At 40.4% G+C, this 20600-nt stretch overlaps 1 long non-coding RNA gene across 1 annotated transcript in view; it reads left to right on the forward strand.

Annotated features, from left to right (window-relative positions):
* Window positions 1-2435: 2435 nt before the first annotated feature.
* The window catches only part of LOC309871418, a 43762-nt gene continuing 25597 nt past the window's right edge, over window positions 2436-20600 (forward strand). Inside the window, exons 1-2 of the long non-coding RNA XR_014315270.1 lie at window positions 2436-2563; window positions 20157-20227. This is a non-coding gene — a long non-coding RNA (uncharacterized lncRNA). The remainder of the gene's footprint in view (window positions 2564-20156; window positions 20228-20600) is intronic.

Here is a 20600-nt window from a genome sequence, read left to right on the forward strand (position 1 = left end):
ACTGATCGTTTTCTTCCTAAGATGACTTGTCAATCCTGACTTCAGCTAGGTGACAGTGAGTAATTATAAATTAATCAGACAAATTATTCAGTGCAAATAGCATAGTCTTCTACGTTTATGGCCTTGCCCTTCAGTCATTGTCAAATCCTATTAAAGTTTCGAAATAGTAGGCAGACTGCTGGGGAGCTTTCCCATGTATTACAAGAGACATTTTTGTGCTTTTCCAAGTCAGGATCAATAGACAGATGACTGTCCTATGTATGAAGTCACTTCTGGACATGGAAAGGGAGTTTACAAATTTTCATTCTCCTGGATTGAATTCCTAGTCACATTCAGGGACACTTTCATTTTCGGGATTCATTTTACCACACTTTCTACCAACATTTATTCAGACGTCCAAGAGGCTTAAGATAGAATATAATGACATTAACATGATCAAGAGAAAAAAATTCTCAGCTGCAGTAGGGTAATGTTGCTCAGGTTCCTTGCAAATCAAGGCAATTTGATCACAACTATGTGTGGGTTGATCCCTCGGATGAAGGGCAGTGTTTAGGGGAAGAGACAGCTTCTCTTAAAAGACCGTTTCCTTGATGGATGACATAAAATCTATAGAAAAAGAGTCTACTGTCTGCAAAGTTTGGATAACACAGCTGGAAGAGCTAGTTGTTGCACAGGCCAAGGAGCAGGCACTGGCATTGATGGAGGGCCTCCATGTAAAGTGCATGGCCATGTGCTTTACAGGTACCATCTTTTTAGCTCTCACATAAAGCTACACCTTGGCACTCTCATTTTACTAAGGAGCAAACCAACGTTCAAAAAGTTTAATTAACTTTTCCAAATCACACACCCTCCACTGTGGACCGGGGTCTGAATTCAGGCCTGTGTTGCTCTGGAATTTATGTCCTTTTCATTCTAAACATTCACTGACATTAAAAAAAAAAAAAAAATTGAAGAATGATTCACTGAAATAAATGTGATGCTGTTTAAAGGAAATACATGTAAAAACCCTTACTTTGGTTTAAAAATGCACAAGTGTGCAGGTGTAGGATTGGGAAGATTGGAGGAACTAGCATTCTTAATGTAACCACCATTTTACCATCATGTAAAATTTGGTGTCATTGTCTGAGCCAATTTGTAAAGTACACTCATAAAACTGTACTGCCTCCTGAGGAGTGAACGGAAGTGGATTAGGATGGAAGATCTGCTGTCAAAATACTTACTTCCAGCACATCAGTTACATGATCTTGGGTTGTCCTTCTCCTTTTTGAGCCCTACTGTACTAATTAATCTATAGAATGGGAAGAATCAGTTCCTGATTCACTGTCTTATAAGAACTAAAGAGTAAAATGTCTAACATGATGCATGTCACATAGAGCTCAGCATGTGTCCACTGGTGCTATTATACTATCTGGAGTTTATTTCCTAATTCCCAAGTCCAAACATTAAGAGTTAAAAATGGCCCTGAGTTAGTTCCAGAAGAAGGTAAAGCAGAGGTTGTCACCTGGATTCCATATCAACTGCACTAACAGCAGACCAAAGACTGGTAAGTTAAAAAACAGGAAAGAGGAGAGATTTTCTTTTCTTTTCTTTTTTAAGATTTTATTTATTTATTTCACAGAGAGAGAGAGAGATCACAAGTAGGCAGAGTGGCAGGCAGAGGGGGAGGGGAAAGCAGGGTCCCTGTTGAGGAGAGGTTCCCAATATGGGGCTTGATCCCAGGACCCTGAGATCATGACCTGAGCCAAAGGCAGAGGCTTAACACACCGAGCCACACAGGCACCTCTAGAGATTATTTCCTTTTATTTCTGCTAGCATTTAACAAACATTTCTTGACTGTTCAATACATGCCAGGCACATTTTATTCACATTGTGAATAAAATGGTAAATGTCTTGGTCCATGTAATCAAAGGACTTCCCTTCTCATGCAAGAGGCAGGCATAGAACAGCTAAATATACAAATAGACAAAATGAACAAGATGACTGCAAATTTTAATTGTTATGAAGAGGCAAATGGCAGGCTGAGATAGAGAATAATAAAGGGATGGACTGCCTTAGACATTGGCCAAGTGGTTAAGGTTATGGATTGCTAATCCATTGTCCTCTGCAGGCCTGGGTTTGAATCCCATCCCTATCATTCAGTTTCCTGTCGGACTGGCCATGAGAGGTTTTAGTACTTTGTGAGAAAAATATTTCACCAGTAGATGTGAGAAAAGGAAAAGAACTCATCTGACAAAAAAATTCAAATATCATGTAAGAGGATCTAAAAATATACATCTGTGTCTTGGAATTGGTACCCAAATCGCACTAGAGAACAAAATGTTTGTTTTGCCAAGTAATGAGCAATCTGAAAGAGCAGGTCCTTCCTGTGTGAAGAGGTTCCAGTTAGTTAATCAGAGACTTCTGGGCTGAAACAGGCAGAAAGCATGCCTGGTGGAAGGAACAGCACAGCAAAGGCTCCCAGTAGTAAAGAGCCTGAGCTGGCCAGGGAGCCAGCCGAACACCCACACTGACGTCAGAGAACATGGCAAGTGAGTTTAAGAAGACCCAACAGTGCCCATGGAAGGTGAGGAGTTTGGATTTTATTTTTAGGGCTGTGCAAAGGCATTGGGAAGCTTTGAGTGGAGGGCAGTGTGAGGTGGGTGACAACTCAAGCAGAAACTGAATTTGGAGGAAGACAAACTAGAAGCTTGTGGTAACTAACTCTGGAAACAACAGTGGCCTGGGAAGGGGTGGTAGCAGTGGAAATTGGGAGGACAGATGGATTTCAGACATGTTTTGGAAAGGAAATTGATAGGAAATATCACATGGTCCAATCACGAACCCGCAATATGTCCAGAGCTCCCTATTTAAAGGATGGATGAGCTTTGGAGAATGTTGTTTGGTCAGAAGTATACAGAAGGGAGGTCCTAAGAATTTGTGTACTGTCAGTCTATGATTACTGAATACTCAAAAGTCTATATTCATTGCTTATTTAGGATAAATATCAAAATTATCTTATAATGTTGATGATAATGGAATCATATATTAAATCATCATATACAGATATTTGGGGATTAATTAAGTACAATCTAATATGGCACTTCACAGATCTGCTAGAAAAAGAGCTAGAGGGGGAAATAATTCAATTGTAAGATAAAACTGGGAAAAGATCTAGAACTTTCTGGGCATGAATAAAGGGGATGAATAAAGGGGAAATGGTGTTGTGCAAAAGGGCGCTGGGTGGCTCTTGTTGCTGCTACCACTTCCCTCACACATCAAACCACTCATTGAGGACTCCCTCCATGCCAGGCACCATGCTTACCACCTCATAAGTTGTCTTATTTAATCCTTAACAACCCTGGGAAATCCATTGTATTCTTATTCTTATTTTTTAAAGATTTTATTTTTAAGTAATTGACTATCCACGTGATATACCACACTAATAAAAGAAAGGGTAGGGGCACCTGGGTGGCTCAGTTGGTTAAGCATCAGCCTTTGGCTCAGGTCATGATCTCAGGGTCTGGGGATCAAGTCCCAAATCAAGCTTCCTGCTCAGCAGGGAATCTGTTTCTCCCTCTCCTTCTGCCCACTACTCACGCTGTCTCCCTCTCTCAAATAAATAAATAAAATCTTTTAAAAACATGGTGCTGTGCAGAAATTTCACAACACCTTCAGAAACTTCAAGATACCCACTTGGTAAGCTCAGGTCCTATCTTTTCTCTCAGGTGTTTGGCTTTCTTTTGTCAGAGCAGATTTTTTTCACCACCTGAGCTCTTCCTTGTTAATAAATATTGCCTCTCAAGCAATCTTCGGAGATTGTCAAGTTCTGGCAGTAGAAAAATATTACTTATTTTCAAGACTTCTGTGAAAATTCACTGAGAATTAGGGTTTAAACCAGTGGGCCACGACTCGAGCTTCCCCTTCTCCTGGAGGAGAATCTGGAGACCTTCTCCTTCTCCTTCTTTCACCCAGGGATCTTCTAAGGAAAAAAAAAAAATTGCCCCAGCAGCATTCTGGGGGGAAAACATGCACCGGACATTTTAGTATCTTTAAAGCCTTCCCCAGGTGATTCTAATGCAGTCAAGCTTGACAAAATTGCTGCATACTTTTTGAACTGTCTCACTCTGTTGTTTCATTTTGAGATCTTTCTCTTTTCCACATGGCATGAATTTGCTTGGAAAAAACACATATACATTAAGGGCAAGAGAAGTTTCAGAAAATGAAGGAAGGCATAAAAGGAAAGGCCCAGTCCTTCTTTTCTGCTGGCCGTGGAAGGGGAGGTGGGGCGGGGAGGTTAGTACCCGCCAATGTCTGCAATTTTCTGTCTCCTGATGAACTCAGAGTCACCAGCCTCTGGCCAGACAAGGTTGGTGGTGGTGCGGGGTGGGGGGATCAGGTACAGATGCCCTATTCACTATACTTCTGAGGCTCTACCCTGCATTTTTAGTTCGGCCTTTATTTATCGTCTTAAAATTTTCCATTCCGACTTTTAGTCAACAGAGTCTCAAACTTCAACTCTTTTCTCATATGAGGATGGTGATGAGGAAAAAAAATACCTACCTGAGCTCTGCAAACATTTTGAGCAAACCCACACACAGGGCAAGTATAGTCTAGGATGCATAGCTAAGCCCTTTGTCAGTCCGAGGCCTCACTCCAACTGCACACTGCTTGGCTGGCGATCAAAATGGCTTCATCTTATTAGAAATCCCCAAGGCTTACAGAGTCAAAACTTGGACGTTTTCTGTACACATTAACAGAACTTATTCCACAGGCTCATAATAAATCTTTATAACCACATATGGCCGAGTTATAAATATCAGCTGGGAAGAGCAGTAAAATCACAGCATACAAAAAGGTGTCTGCCGAGCTTGGAAGCACTTTATACTTTATTAATTTACTTATTTTATCGGATTGCAGCCTTTCAGATGCTGGGGTGAAGTTAAATCACTAGCAACGTGAAGTGGAGAAACTAATAAAACACAAAAATCACGCCAAGAAAAACAATGCAACAATTAGTTCACTTAGTACTTTCAGTGGCAGGGTTGGGGAGGGGCACCGTTCTTACGGCAAAACAAAGAAAGTGAAACATAGGGAACTCGCTATGGATTATTTTGTCCTGCCGAGCAGGTGGAGGGAAGTTCTTTCTATTTGTTGTGATTCTGATACCTCCCTCCTGAAGTAAACAAAAGGTTGAACCAGGTATTTATCCACCTGGAAATATAGCACATGTAATAAAGAAAGAAAAAAAAAAAGCATGGATGGGCCCCAAGTGTCTCTCAGACACCAGAGCTTGAGTCAGCCTGGGGGCCACCTTTCTGTTTTCTGAAGCCTGTGTCATGGGCAAGGGTGGCAGGCTGTGGAGAGAATATCTAGTCTCTTCGATGTGTCGCTTTACACAGGAAAGTGAAAAACTGGGCAGTGCAGCCCAGATTTACATAGGCAGTTCTAAACTCAGAAGTCCCGTTTCAGTTTTAAGGTATCCTTTTGAAACACTGTCACTGCTAAAATCACAGGAACAACTGTGACCCTCTTTTCCCAGGGGAAAAATGACACTTGTATTTTGTGTCAGCCTCTTTCTCCTCCAGGAACTCCTCCACCACCTTTCAAAACCCACAAGGTAGGGGCACCTTGGTGGCTCAGTGGGTTCAAGCCTCTGCCTTCAGCTCAGATCATGATCCCAGGGTCCTGGAATCAAGCCCCACATCTAGCTCTCTGCTCAGCAGGGAGCCTGCTTCCCTTCCTCTCTGTCTGCCTCTCTGCCTACTTGTGATCTCTGCATGTCAAATAAATAAATAAAATCTTTAAAAAAAACCAAAAACACATGTAAAGTGTCACCTTGACATAGATGCATTTTATGTCAGGAAGCTTTTTGAGACCGAGGAAGAAAAAAAAAATTCTTAAACCTAAAGAGGTAGAAAATTTAATCAAACTGGTGATGATTCAGAATCACTGTTTACTTTCTAACATTCTTTTGCTAGACAAATAGAAATACTTTGGACATTTCCTATATTTGATTTTTTTCAAGATTACAAAATTGTTCTAATGTTCTAATGAACTTTCCTTTGGCGTTTCAAACTTTCGCTTCAAAACATACAGCATCATGCATGGTTGGTGTGTTTGCAGTGAGATGCAGACATGGACTTTGGAGCATAGGAAAAGGATTTTAAAACATGGCTTTGGGAATCAAACCTGCAGAACTTGGTTACAGAAATTACATTAGCCCTAGATTAGGTGCATATAGGAGATATGCCATATCTTTTTGTTGTTGTTGTTTACATTGAAAAATTCACTTATTAATGAAATCAAAATAGGATAGATTTAAAAAGTATTTTTCATGTAGTTCGTGTGAGTCTCCCAAAATTATGTTGTTCATAGAGTGAGTCCGGAACCACCAAAAAAGAAATACAAATATAATATATATTCAATTTAACATATCTTGGTTACAAATATAATATATATTCAATTTAACATATCTTGGTAGCTGCATAAATATTTACATTATTTTTAAAATCTAGAAGGAAATGCATTATCAAAAATGTAAACTACAGAAAATTTTAAAGGGATTAAGGAAATGGTTGCTTTGTTTGCTTTTCTCAAATGAAAAGTATTTTCTTTGTGCTTTCAAGATATTATAGCATTTTTAAATTGTATTTCACCAGATAATTAAAAGCTATTGAATATTTATGATGAGCTAGAGCTTACTGTTTTTTTTTTTTTTTTAAAGATTTTATTTATTTGACAGAGAGAGTGAATGCATGAGCAGTGGGAGCAGTAGGCAGAGGGAGAGGAAAAGCAGGCTCCCCAATGAACAGAGAGACCAATGTGAGTCTCAATCCCAGGACCTTGGGATCATGATCTGAGCCGAAGGCAGAAGTTTAACCAACTAAGCCACCCAGGTGCCCCTATGGCATACTGTTTAGGGGAAAAATCGATTTTTACCAGGGCTGGTTGCATACTAGTGTACTGCCTACTTGCTACATAGAAAAGAGAGACTCTCAGTATACTGGAATCGAGGATTGAAGACAGCATCATTTACATTAGAATTTAATTATCCAAATACTATCCTAAGAGTCCTTTTTTTGTCATGGTAGTTCTGTCACTATGATATTCCACCAAGAAAAGGTCCCATTTTGTTCATATGCACCCAGCTTAAATTTCAGGAAAGAAAAGAGAGTAATAAAGAAAGCAAAATACACCCCCATATATTATTTCTAATTTCAGCTCATAAGTACTGAAACAAACCATGCGTTTAAAAAACATTATGCCTAAACTTTGAGATCGACTCCCACAATTGTTAAGTAAATATAAATTATTATGGGACAGTTATGAAAGACACCCTCACTGTCTTTGAATCACTTACACTTGTGGGCACTTGCTACATGGCTCGCCTCTTCTTCAGAGGGCCCTCTATAGTGGATTAGTCAAGCATCAAGCATTCCCCAGTTTTTCCATGTAAAATTTGCAGAAACCACAACTATTCTAATAACTCATATTATAAATTGCACACGTTGTATAAATTTGTCAAAATGTCATCATGGGCACTCGATCTTCAAGTCCTATCATTCTTTTTTTTTTTTTAAGGATTTTATTTACTTATTTGACAGAGAGAGATCACAAGTAGGCAGAGAAGCAGGCAGTGGTGGGGTTGGTGGCGGGAGGGGGGGGCGGGAAGCAGGCTCCCTGCTGAGCAGAGAGCCTGATGGGGGTTCAATCCCAACACCCTGAGACCATGACTGGAGCCAAAGGCAGAGGCTTAACCCACTGAGCCACCCAGGCGGCCCTCTGTCATTACTTTATAAATAACCTACTGTGCTTTCAACTGTCAGTTTTCTTAGAAATGAAATACCTGTTAAACACAAGTTCATCACGCTTCAGGCCGGTCCCCACCACTTTTGTTCCTGACTTGGAATTTTCTGGATGGGACTGTTTTAAGACAGGCTCTAAGATCTGCAATAACATAGGGGAGTTTTTATGTAAAATTAGGTGACGTTTTCCTCATTATAGGAGGTAAGACAAAATTAAACACAAGCCTTTGCTAACAAGATTCTATTTCCTGGACCTTAAAGTTCATGACATTTAGCTCTCTGGAAATCTTTTCCAACAGGTCAGGGCATAAACAGTATTCAGAGATTTCAGACAAAGGCATTTCCTTCAAAGTCATGGCCAGGTGAATCTTTGACTTCCATGTAGGCTTCAAATAGCAGCCCCATAACAAGACCTTTTGGCAATTCTTTCTCAAATAAGAATCCATTTACTGCCAAAGAAAGCACCTATGTTGGATGGGTGCAAAGTTCTGTTAAGGAAAGACAAAATGTGTATCCTGCAGGAGAAGGTACACAGAGTCTTCACAGGGCAGGGGAATACACCAATCTGTACATTTTGCTGTAACCTATGAATTAGTTTTGTGGATTTCACCTTTTTGGGCTCCAGAGAAATAAAATCTAAGGGTACAGTACCAGGTCTCCTTGAAGGACCCAGAAATACCTGTTGGCTGACTGAATTAGGGCAAAACTTGGAACATGATTTCAATCCAAATTCCAAATTAACTGGAGGGCAGTTCTGTGAGTTCAAATATTGGAACAGCTGGTTTTATAGACAATCTGAGACCAGGTTCTTGCCCTCAGTGTCAAGTAATTTTGGAGGGTGGGGGTAGGAGAGAGGGCAAGGAATGTTTATATTAAATTCTATTCCTCTCTGAATAAGTACTCACTCTCCACCCCCCGCCAGTTGAAGAGAGAATCCTGAAGGTAGCCCTGGTATAAAGCATGTGCACTAAAATAAGCAGGGCTTTCAGCACCCATTTGCAGGAGCTGATTCAATCCCAAATACACCTTTTTCTCTCTGTCCAAAATCTTCCATAGAGAGGGAGGGGCAGTGTGAGAAAAATCAAAGGAAGAATGGGAATTAACATGCACGTTATAGGACAGAGGAGCCTTGTGGTGGAGGGGTCCTGGGGGAAACTTTGGACACCAAAGATTTGCAAGGGTTCCCTCCTATTTGGAATTATAGCTCCAGAGTCTACACCAGGGGGCCAGTTCCATAGAAGGCACTTAATAAACATATAATGAACTGAAATGAATTGATGACAAACCAGGGTAATATTGACATCAATTGATTAATTCATCTACCCATTCCCTTAAAAATATCCTAAAACATAGGTGATGTAGAGAACGTACAGGAAAGATGCAGTACTTGACAGCCATGACATTCTCTAGGAGGTGAGGGGTGAGTGAGAAGTGATCAAATATGACCCATGTTGCTATGCACCCAGAGACGTTTAGAGACTCCCCACAGGCAGGGATGTGAGCAGAGCCATGAGGGGCTCCTGGAAGTCTCCAGAGGGTCTGCAGATACTCTGGAGTTACCAGGATTGCTGTGACAAAGCAGAATTCTGTTCCCCGTGCTTATGCTGCTGTGTCTTTCTGGGCTGGAATGGACCCTGCCCTTCTACGCCACTCCTCCTTCAGGGACCAAATCAGATGCCAGCTTGAGGTGACAGCCCCTCCAAACACTCATGTACACAGAGAGACCAGGGCACCTGAAAGGTTAACAAAATGGTAGTTCTTGGACTTGGTTGCTCACCGTGGCTATCTACAAGCTCAAATTCCTGAAATTGTGATTTCATTGTTTTTGGGTATGGCCTGAGCCTGGGAATATTTAAAAGCACCCTCCCCCATAACCCCGGAAAGAATGAGAATATTACCCAAGAAGACATCTATTTTCAGCTATGCCAAAGTAAGGATTATTTATTCCTCTCTCCCTTTTAATTTCCCTGCTTTTTCCATGGAAAGCAAAAAGGCTTATACTTTCACTTTTGCAGGCATGCTGAACAGATTTACAAAGGGTAAAAGCACTTGGGATACTCTGTGTATTGAGGGGAACATTCTGCCTGAATAATCTGCTGTTCAGTCTTTCATCTCCCTAGATCGACCACTGGGCCTCTATTCTCCTGGGTCTGGGGGTAATAAACAGCTCTTCTGACTGCTCTTTAAATCGTATATAAAAGAGGACACAAATGGAAGTGACGAGGTGGCCGAGCGGTTAAGGCGATGGACTGCTAATCCATTGTTCTCTGCACGCATGGGTTAGAATCCCATCCTCGTCATTCAGTTTCCCTGCTGGACTGGCTATGTGAGGTTTTGGTGTTTTGAGAGAAAAATATTTCACCAGGGGACGTAAGAAAAGAAAAAAAATTTGCATGACAAGAAGAGCCAAGTGTCACATAAGAAGATCTAAAAATATACATCTGTGCCTTGGAATTGGTACCCAAATCACACTAGAGAACAAAATGTTTGTTTTGCCAATTAATGAGCAATCTGCAAGAACAGCTCTTTCCTGACGGTGTACAAGAGGCATGGAAACCCCAGCCAGACTTCTGAGTTGGCCGAACCTGGCCTGCTGCCTGCTCCAGCGGTGTGTCAGCCGAAGTCAGAGAGACCGGCTGCCAGTGACACCCCGTGCAGGCGAAATAACACTGATCTCTTCAATGGCGGGTTATGTTTGGAAACGTCCTGCCTGTTTAGGCTGCCAAGTCTGCAGACAGGGCTCTGCCGATCGTGGGTACGGGAGGAAGGCCACCTCGTGGAACACAGGTGCTGTCTGGCCTCTCTGCCTGCCTAGGGCCCAAACGAGGTGCCCCTGTGTGTTCGCCGCCGATAGGACGTGTGTTCTATAATCTGGAAGCTCCCAGAACTGGTGCTGAAAGATCCTGTCCTGAGTCATGTCAACTCCACACCTACTTCCCTTACAGGATCTGGGGCACAATTCCATGACCACCTACTGACTTTGAGGTTTGTCAGCCACACAGCGGGATAAAAAAAGGCACGCAAGGCATGAATTAGCATGGTGTGAAAAGAAAAGTCGGTAAAAAGAGTCCAGGGTGTGAGGAGGTAGGAAAACATGTTCTGCAGGGAAAGGGATGTTGATACATGGAGAGACACGTGCTGGGCAAATCGACATTCCTCTCTTCTTCTGAACAGTTACTCCTACTTTCCGTGCTTCTCTCACTGTTGACAGAATCCTACAGCCCTCTCTCATTTCACTCTGGCTGCGCCAGGTGAGATGAAGAGAACTTACAGCAGGAAGTTGTGTTTTCAAATACGAACATTACTGTAAAAAAATATTCAGTAAAGAGTTTCACATCCCGTTGCTGTTCAAATCTGTCCCACCTGCAGCTCCAGATGCTGCCAGCAATGCTGCCTTCTCCCTGGGGCAGGAGAAGGGAAAATTCTACACAGTCTCTGTCCAGAAATTTTTCCTTGGGTCAAGCTCTTGTAATATCCAATTGCCACATTCTTCTGCTGATGTCCTCCTGAGCCGTGAAGGTCTCTGCTCTGTCCCACAGGCTTCCTAACCACCCACCTGCCACCACTACTCCTGAATGTGATGCTGAGGAAAGGCACCTTGTCCTCCCCACCCACACTACACCCACCTACACCTGAACATTTAAATGACACCCTTACAAGGGAAAATGGGATGGCTTTTGTATAACTTAAACCAGAGACACAAGCATGTGAAATGGTTTGTTCGTGCATGCCATGAAACAACACCCGAAAATCTGCTTTGCTGGAAGCAGAAAAGCTGAACAATTTTGGATTTATATTTACATTAGCACATTATTTATTTTTTCTTATTAAAACAATAAGATAATACACATCAGATTTTGAAAGTACAAGAATTAGTAAAAAAGAAATAGAAAGTGGGCTCCTGGGTGGCTCAGTTGGTTAAGTGTCTGCCTTTAGCTCCTTTTATGATCTGGATCAAACCCCATGTCAGGCTCCCTGTCCAGCAGGGAACATGGTTCTCCCTCTGCTGCTGCTCCCTTTGCTTGTGCACCTGCTCTATCTCTGTCAAATAAATATATAAAATCTTAAAAAAAAAAAAAAAAGAAAGAAAGAAATAGTTACCAATCATGCTTCCTTTCTGATAATTACTATGATTTTTAAAATTTTTTATTTAAATTCAATTTGCCAACATATAGCAAGTACATCATTAGTTTTTTTTTAATTTTTTCAATTTATTTATTTTCAGAAAAACAGTATTCATTATTTTTTCACCACACCCAGTGCTCCATGCAATTCGTGCCCTCTATAATACCCACCACCTGGTACCCCAACCTCCCACACCCCCTCCACTTCAAACCCCTCAGATTATTTTTCAGAGTCCATAGTCTCTCATGATTCACCTCCCTTTCCAATTTCTCCCATCTCCCTTCTCCTCTCTAACACCCCTTGTCCTCCATGATATTTGTTATGCTCCACAAATAAGTGAAACCATATGATAATGACTCTCTCTGCTTGACTTATTTCACTCAGCATAATCTCTTCCAGTCCCGTCCATGTTGCTACAAAAGTTGGATATTCATCCTTTCTGATGGAGGCATAATACTCCATAGTGTATATGGACCACATCTTCCTTATCCATTCGTCCGTTGAAGGGCATCTTGGTTCTTTCCATAGTTTGGCGACCGTGGACATTGCTGCTATAAACATTGGGGTACAGATGGCCCTTCTTTTCACGACATCTGTATCTTTGCGGTAAATACCCAGGAGTGCAATTGCAGGGTCATAGGGAAGTTCTATTTTTAATTTCTTGAGGAATCTCCACACTGTTCTCCAAAGAGGCTGCACCAACTTGCATTCCCACCAACAGTGTAAGAGGGTTCCCCTTTCTCCACATCCTCTCCAACACATGTTGTTTCCTGTTTTGTTAATTTTGGCCATTCTAACTGGTGTAAGGTGATATCTCAATGTGGTTTTAATTTAATCTCCCTGAGGGCTAAGGATGATGAACATTTTTTCATGTGTCTGATAGTCATTTGTATGTCTTGATTGGAGAAGTGTCTGTTCATATCTTCTTCCCATTTTTTGATATGTTTGCCTGTTTCCTGTGCGTTGAGTTTGAGGAGTTCTTTATAGATCCTGGATATCAACCTTTTGTCTGTACTGTCATTTGCAAATATCTTCTCCCATTCCATAGCCGCCTCTGAAAGAGGTGCGCGCAAGCCAGGCACTCCCAGCCCAGGCCAGCGGCAAAATCTCAGTGTGTGATAGCTGCTTGGAACCTCTCTGGCGGTTGGGAGCTCCCAGACAGCTGCCACTGCTTTGGCTTTGGGTACAAGCAAAAGATCCTGCGCCCCCAGGGTCTGTAACTTGGAACGTGCTCTGCCAATGGGCAAGGGGGAACTTATTTAGGCTCTGCACCCAGACTGAGGCTTCTCTCTGAGAGGGAGATCAGGGTGTGGTTTGTTTTCCTCTAAAACTACAAAAACCATCAAAGGCAGTCAAGGTGAGAGAAAAAAAAAAAAGGGTGAACAAGCATAGAAACCGCCAGAGAAGAAAAGACTGAAAAAAACCAGTTTCCTCAGAGCCCACCCCCTTGAGGGGGGTGGGAGGACTTAACTCAGGAAACATCATTGACCCACGTGGCAGGCCCCTCCCCCAGAAAACAAACCAAGAAAGGAAAAAAAAAAAAAAAGAAAAGAAAAGAGAAAAAAAAAGGACTACAAGAGAACAACCACTACTTCATAGGAAAACCTGTATTGTTCACTCGTTTCCACTATTCCGTTTTTGGTTTTTTTTTATTATTACTATGATTTTTAAAAAAATAAGGGCGCCTGGGTGGCTGAGTGGGTTAAAGCCTCTGCCTTCAGCTCAGGTCATGATCGAGCCCCACATAGGGCTCTCTCCTCAGCAGGGAATCTGCTTCCCCCTCTCTCTCTGCCAGCCTCTCTGCCTAATTATGATCTCTCTTTCTCTGTGTCAAGTAAATAAACAAAATCTTTAAAAAATAAATAAATAAAATAAATACAATGAAAATATATTTACATTTATGTATGAATAACCAAAATTTATAGTAATATTTGATATGCGATTTTGAATCTAGTGTTTTAGTTTTAAATTTCTTCTCCTTTTCCAATTACAAATGTAGATTATTTTTAGTGTGAAAAAGTAAAATATTACAGAAATTAAAAAGAGAGTATAAAAGTAAGACTTTCTACAACAGGTGCTGGCGAGGATATGGACAACAGGGAAACTTTCTGGGCTGTTGGTGACAATGCAAACTGGTACAGCACTCTGGAAAACAGTATAGATGTTTCTCAAAAAGTTAAAAATAGAACTTCCCTGTAATCCAGCAATTGCAGTACTGGGTATTTACCCAAAGAACATAAAAGTATTAATTCAAAGAGATGCATGCACCCCTATGTTTATAACAGTGTTATCTATAATAGTCAAATTATGGAAACAGTCCAAGTGTCCACTGACAGATGAATGGATAAAGGAGATAAAGAAGATTAAGACAATGGGATATTACTCAGCCATAAAAAACAGAATGAAACCTTGCTTTTTGCAACAACATGGCTGCAACTAAAAAGTATTAAGCAAAGTGAAATAAGTCATTCAGAGAAAGATAAATACCACATGATTTCACACGTATATGGAATTTAAGAGGGACAAAAAAGAGAGACAAACCAGGAAACAGACTGAAAAAACAAACTGATGGTCATTAGAAGGAAGGTGGGTGGGGAATGGGATAAATAGCTGACGGGGACTAAGGAGTGCACCTGTGGTGAACGCTAGCCATTGTATGGGGGTGTTGAATTACAAAATTGTGCATGTGAAACTATTACCCTGTATGTTAACTAACTGGAATCTAAATAAAATTAAAAAAAAAAACAAAAAACAAAAAAAAGAAGACTTTCTGGTAATTACCACCCCCTCCCATCACCATCTTTGACACTTTAGTGTATAATCTGACAATTATTTTTCTCTTTTCCAGATGTACATATACTCAAACTTTTGTCCTGAGAGCTTCCCATTCACTACATGTTCTTTGAAAACACCATGCTAATGGCAACTTATGTATCATAGAAATGCACCAGAATTAGTTAATCTTTTTTTCCTATTGAATTTGTTTCTCCAGTTAGATGATTTAGCAACTTTTACCAAGTTTGTTGCCGGGCAGACCCTCTCATCTTTGGCCTCATTGCTGGTGGCTTCCCTTAGAGTAAAGTCTTTGAACAAGAATAGGGAATCACAGGACAAGAACTTTCAATCAGCTTGATACATATTATTAGGCTATATGGGCACTTTGGGCACTTTCTACATTCAGTATGTATATTTGATTACAATTTTAACCAATTTAAGATATTTGGTTAAGATATCTTTGACATTTTGAATCATTAGATCTTCTTATTAGTTTTCCCTTCAGATTTCTTTCATAGAAAGCATTTCTCCAACATGAGAGTGGTTAGACTCTCACATATTTTTCTTTTTTTTTTTTTAAATATTTTATTTATTTACTTGAGAGAGAGACAGTGAGAGAGAGCATTAACGAGGAGAGGGTCAGAGAGAGAAGCAGACTCCCCATGGAGCTGAGAGCCTGATGCGGGACTCGATCCCGGGACTCCAGGATCATGACCTGAGCTGAAGGCAGTCGTCCAACCAACTGAGCCACCCAGGCATCCCTCTCACATGTTCTTCTGTGTTGGAGTTTTGTACTTGTTTTTGTTTTTTCCCATTTCTTTCTTTTTTTTTTAAGATTTTTTATTTATTTCACACACAGAGAGAGATCACAAGTAGGCAGAGAGGCAGGCAGAGAGAGAGGGGCAAGCAGGCTCCCCGCTGAGCAGAGAGCCTTATTCAGGGCTTGATCCCAGGATCCTAGGATCATTGCCTGAGCCCAAGGCAGAGCTTTAACCCACTGAGCCACCCGGGTGCCCCACGTTTTTTCCCATTTTGCTCCTTAATCCTGTTAGACTTTGTTTTAGTAGGTCACATAATGTGAGAATGTTTTGCTTTCTTTTTCTAAAATAAACAAGTAATTGCTCAGTACCTCTTAAAGATATTCTTTGCTTGGGGGGGGATGAGGTGTTTTTTTTTTTAACAGTGAATCCAGGCTACTCATTTCTGGTCCATTGACTCATTGTTGATTAAGCATCAATGCCACCTGGCTTGACTTTTTGTAGCTCAAAGCATGGCAACTTTTGTAGCTCAAAGCATGGCAGGTAGGTACTGAATTAGAGGGTGCTATACAACATTAACTGTGAGCCTCTGTGAAGTGGTACACAAACTCCCTGGCTCCTGTTGGAAGGGAGTACTTGTGGTCCCTCTGCATAAGGTTGTTGGGGGAAAGGAAATGTGGCAGTTCAGGAAAGTCATGGCATGGTATTTATCACAGATGGGTTACACACGGTAGCTACTGTTAGGTGTTGCATTTTGTATCTGCTAAGAGGAGCCACACCCAGTATTGTTTGTTTGTTTGTTTCCTTTTTTTAAGTCCTGCCTATTCTGGTCTCTTTTTATTTTCAGAAAAATTTCTCTAACATATTCAAAAGAAATTCCATCAAGATTTTAATGGAAGTTATTCATCTGATGTACTCATTTGGGAAAAATTGACTTTGTGCCATAATCTACTCATCCTCTGTCTTGCACTATGTTTTACAATTACTAAGATTTTATATCTTCAGGCAAATTTTGTGGTGGTATTTCTGTTTTACTTTTGCACATTTATTCTTAAAGCCATTCTTTTGTGGGGTTTTTTTTTTTTTTGGTGTATTTTTGCTCATGTGATTCATATAGGTTCTTATCCTTTTTGAATAAATGATTGCTTATATTTGGAAAGCTATTTAGTTTTGGTGTATTTGCTTTGTATCTAGCAACATCACCTTATTTGGGTACCCTAAAACCGTAACTAAATTTTTAGGCTTTCTAAAAATTCAGTTATATCATCTGTCAATAATAACGATGCCATCTCTTCTCTTCAGTTACCGCCTCTCCTCTGTTACGTACCCTGGAGAATCTGCTACAATGGCCAAAACAACACTGCAAACCATAGTGTCAGAAGTCATTCTGCAGAGCAGAGTAGCCCTTTCTTTACTTCCCTCTCTACCTCGATGCTGAGCAATCTTGCATCCACTCTTCTCTGTGCCTCAGTTTCTACATTGGTTTAAGCGTTTAACTAAGAGGTAACTCATGGCAGGGTGCTGACCAACCCTTTCTGTCATTCATTATTGATTCTGCCTATACTTGCTCTCCTTTCTTCTCTGTTTCCTCATTTGACATTTTCCTTCCATCTGGACTCCTTCCCTCTTTTTTACAGCTGGTACCTCAGATGACCATTATTTCTGGGGCCAGGTTTTTACCATCCCTCTGAAACTGTTCATTTGTTTCCTCTCTCACCAGAGGACAGGTGTGACCTGTCCACACTGTTGGGCTAGGAGCCTTCTCATGTGATTCAGTTCCAAGCTGGGGGTTGGGAGAAAGAACTGAAATCCCTTTGTGGTTTGATAAAGTCAGACTTGTGGCATCTTGCAAAGATCTTCAATGCAGGAGAATCTGGGACAACATGGTTTGGCTTTGGATTTAGTGATTTGAGGGAACTTCAAATAGGACCTGTGATGAATTAGCAGGGGATTTTCAGTTATGATGCTGTCACATATTAATATTCTAGATTCCTGACCACAGACTATAATCACTGTATTATTTTAGAATGTTTGCCCTTTCTAATAATTTCTCTCCAAAAAAGAAGATAAATCATAATTGGAGCATTTTTGTCTTGGTCTGTGGCCACATATGGCCATCCTCATGGTTCATCTTTGTGAGTCTGATCTCATGAGAAACAAGAGTTACATAGAAATCAGCTGTAAGATTAACTCAACCCTGATCTCGTTTTGTTTCAATTTAGCAATTCCTCAATGGCGCATCAGTCCATCAATCAAGAATATGAGGAAAAGGGATGACAGCAGATTGGATGAAGCTGAGAGAAGGATATAATAATATCCTTAATGCTGAGTTCTATGCTTCAGCCTTAAAGTGTATCTTCGATAAAAAGACTCAAAGTTGCAATAATTCCTCCTGATGACTTGCTTTAAAGTGGGTTGGGGGAGGGTTGGTGAGTGGCAGGTGTTGAGACTGGGAGGGAGAAGGACTTGGACAAGTTTCCTTTGGGGTCAAGCAAATCCCAAAGGCAGCCTGCAGTGGTGGTTAAGAAGTCATAGGAGCTACTCCCTGGTTCCCACCACTTACTGGTTGTGTGTCCCCAGACAATTTGCTTTGCTGCTCCTTGCCATAGTTTCCACATTTGTGAAATGAGAATAATAATAGGATACATAGGGTTATTATAAGATTTCAATGAGTTACTATTACATGCCAAGGACAGTGCCTGACTCAGGGTAAGTGGTTATATGTGTCTGTTAAAATTTCTAGTGAGGCTGTTGGATGCTGTATAGAGTTAGTGGGCTGGGCAGAGGTTCAGATGAGCCATTTTGTGCAGGTAATGGTGAGGGTGCAACAGAGAAGGACCAAGAGTCTAGGCAGTTGCAGCAGTTTCCAGGCTAGGCCTTAGGTCATCAGCACACAGTTATGTGAGGTGATGTCAGATACAGATTTACCCACAGGGGGAAAGGGGTTTTAAGTGCTGAGGAGACCTGTCCAAGGCCCAGATGAACAAGCAATCAGGTGAAGGCATGGTACAGGGCATGGTGACAAAATTCTGTGTGGTCAGGAGGATACCGAATGTGGCTCCATTTCACCCCATCTGGGCTGGGAGGTCTGCTTCCAACACAAATAGAAATGATCCTGCTGCCGGTAACATTGCTGTTTCTCAGCAAGAAGAAAAGAGCAAACAGAAGGTAGGAAAGAGATGAGAGGAGAAATACCACAAGAAAACACTTCTCTTTACAGTGTTCTCTGATTATAGGAGTCCAAAAGAAATACCTGTGGAAGGGGAGAAATCCACTAAATATAGAAGTACATGATTCGTTCGGAATGAGTTCCATGAAAAATAAATCTCCCTTCACTGACTAAAAATGTATTGTATTTATTCAACAATCATTTCAACAATGAAGTAAAATATGACCCATTACAATATTTATCTCCATTTTTTGTTACAATTTTTGAGATGACAAATCCACCACAACTAGGCTATTCATCTAAATTTTGCTAACTTGACAACAATCAAAACACTGAACAATCCAATTTAAAAATCTTCCAAGAAGCTGAATAGACACTTCTACAAAGAAGATATTCAAATGGCCAATTAACACTTAAAATGATGCTCAGTATCACTAATCATAAGGGAAATGCAAATCAAAATTTTAATAACACTTCACAGATATTAGCATGGCTATTACAAAAGAAAACAAAAACAAAAATCAAAATAACAAATGGTGGCAAGAACATGCAGAAATTGGAGCCCTGGTGCATAATTTTGGAAATGTAAAATGAGGCATCTGCTATGGAAAACAGTATGGTGTTTCCTAAAAAAAATTAAATGAAGATTTGCCATATGATCCAGCAACTCCACTTCTTGGTATACACCCCCAAAAAATTGAAAGCAGGGACTTCAAGAGGTATTTGTATACCAATGTGTATGACAACGTTACTCACATGTTTATGGATCTCTCTAACTGCTAAAAGGTAGAAGGAATCAGAGTGTCCATTGACCGATAAATGGATGAACAAAATGTGGTATCATATACAATGGATAATTCAGCTTTTTTAAAGAAAAGAAGTTTTGATGTATGCTATGACATGGATGGACTTTGAAAACATTATGCTAAGTGAAATAAGCCAGACACAAGAGGACACATATTGTATGGTATTTGTATCATTTATTTGAGGTACCTAGAATACACAAACTCATGGAAACAGAAGTGGAAAGCTGATTTTCAGAGGCTGGGGGAATGGGGCTATGAGAGTTGTTCCTTAATGGATATAGAGATTTAGTTTAGGATGACGAAAAAGTTCTGGAGATGAATGGTGGTGATGGTACAGAAGAATGTGAATGCAAATGGTCAAAATGGTCAATTCTGTATTATGTATGTTTTATCACACATAAAAATTCTCTGTTCTGTGACACATCCCAGCTGCCACCTGCTTAACAGTCTTATAAATATTCCATTGTCTTCATGTAGGCATGGACATTATGAATTTTCCTCCCAGCAAGAAGAGTTGAAAGGGACATCACTTTTAGTTATTGAGAAATGTGTTAACAAATCAGCTCTAAGAGTTGAAGTTAGCCTCATTTCACTACTCATTACCTTAAATAATTTGGTTGATTAGGGTGTCTGCTTTCAGAACTATTTTTTAAACTTCAGAATGTTATATATTGAATTTATAAAATTCCCAATGCCATTTACTCATGCCATTTTGACTTTAACATTTGCTTGTTTGTAGGAGGGGAATGATTTAAATGGTACCAAATATGAGAAAGAATCACTGGAAATTTTGGAGAATTTCAGTGTACGGTAAGAAAAGTTATATATAAAATGAATAGATTCACTTAGCTTACTCACCCTGACTCAGGGCATCTACATTTAGAAATATAAGCCTACTTCTTTTTTCTTTTTTCCTCATTGTGAAAATCAAGGCATGTTTATGGATCTCTCTAAAAGAAAAGCAACATTTTTATAAGGCAAATTTTTCTTCTCAAAAAAAAAAAATTAAATGTTGTGCTTAAACTGAGCTTGAAATCTAGCCTTGACTTAAATATTACCCCAATGAGCAATTCTAGGTATATTTGCTTCTCTGGCACAATGAACAAGCTTTGGAAAGTTAGAGGGCCTGCAGGGCTCTTTGGGGAAATGCCTTAAAAATTCCCAGGAAAGACCAGAGGAGACT

Source organism: Mustela nivalis, assembly GCF_964662115.1.
Source record: "Mustela nivalis genome assembly, chromosome: 8".
Taxonomy (NCBI): Eukaryota; Metazoa; Chordata; class Mammalia; order Carnivora; family Mustelidae; genus Mustela; species Mustela nivalis.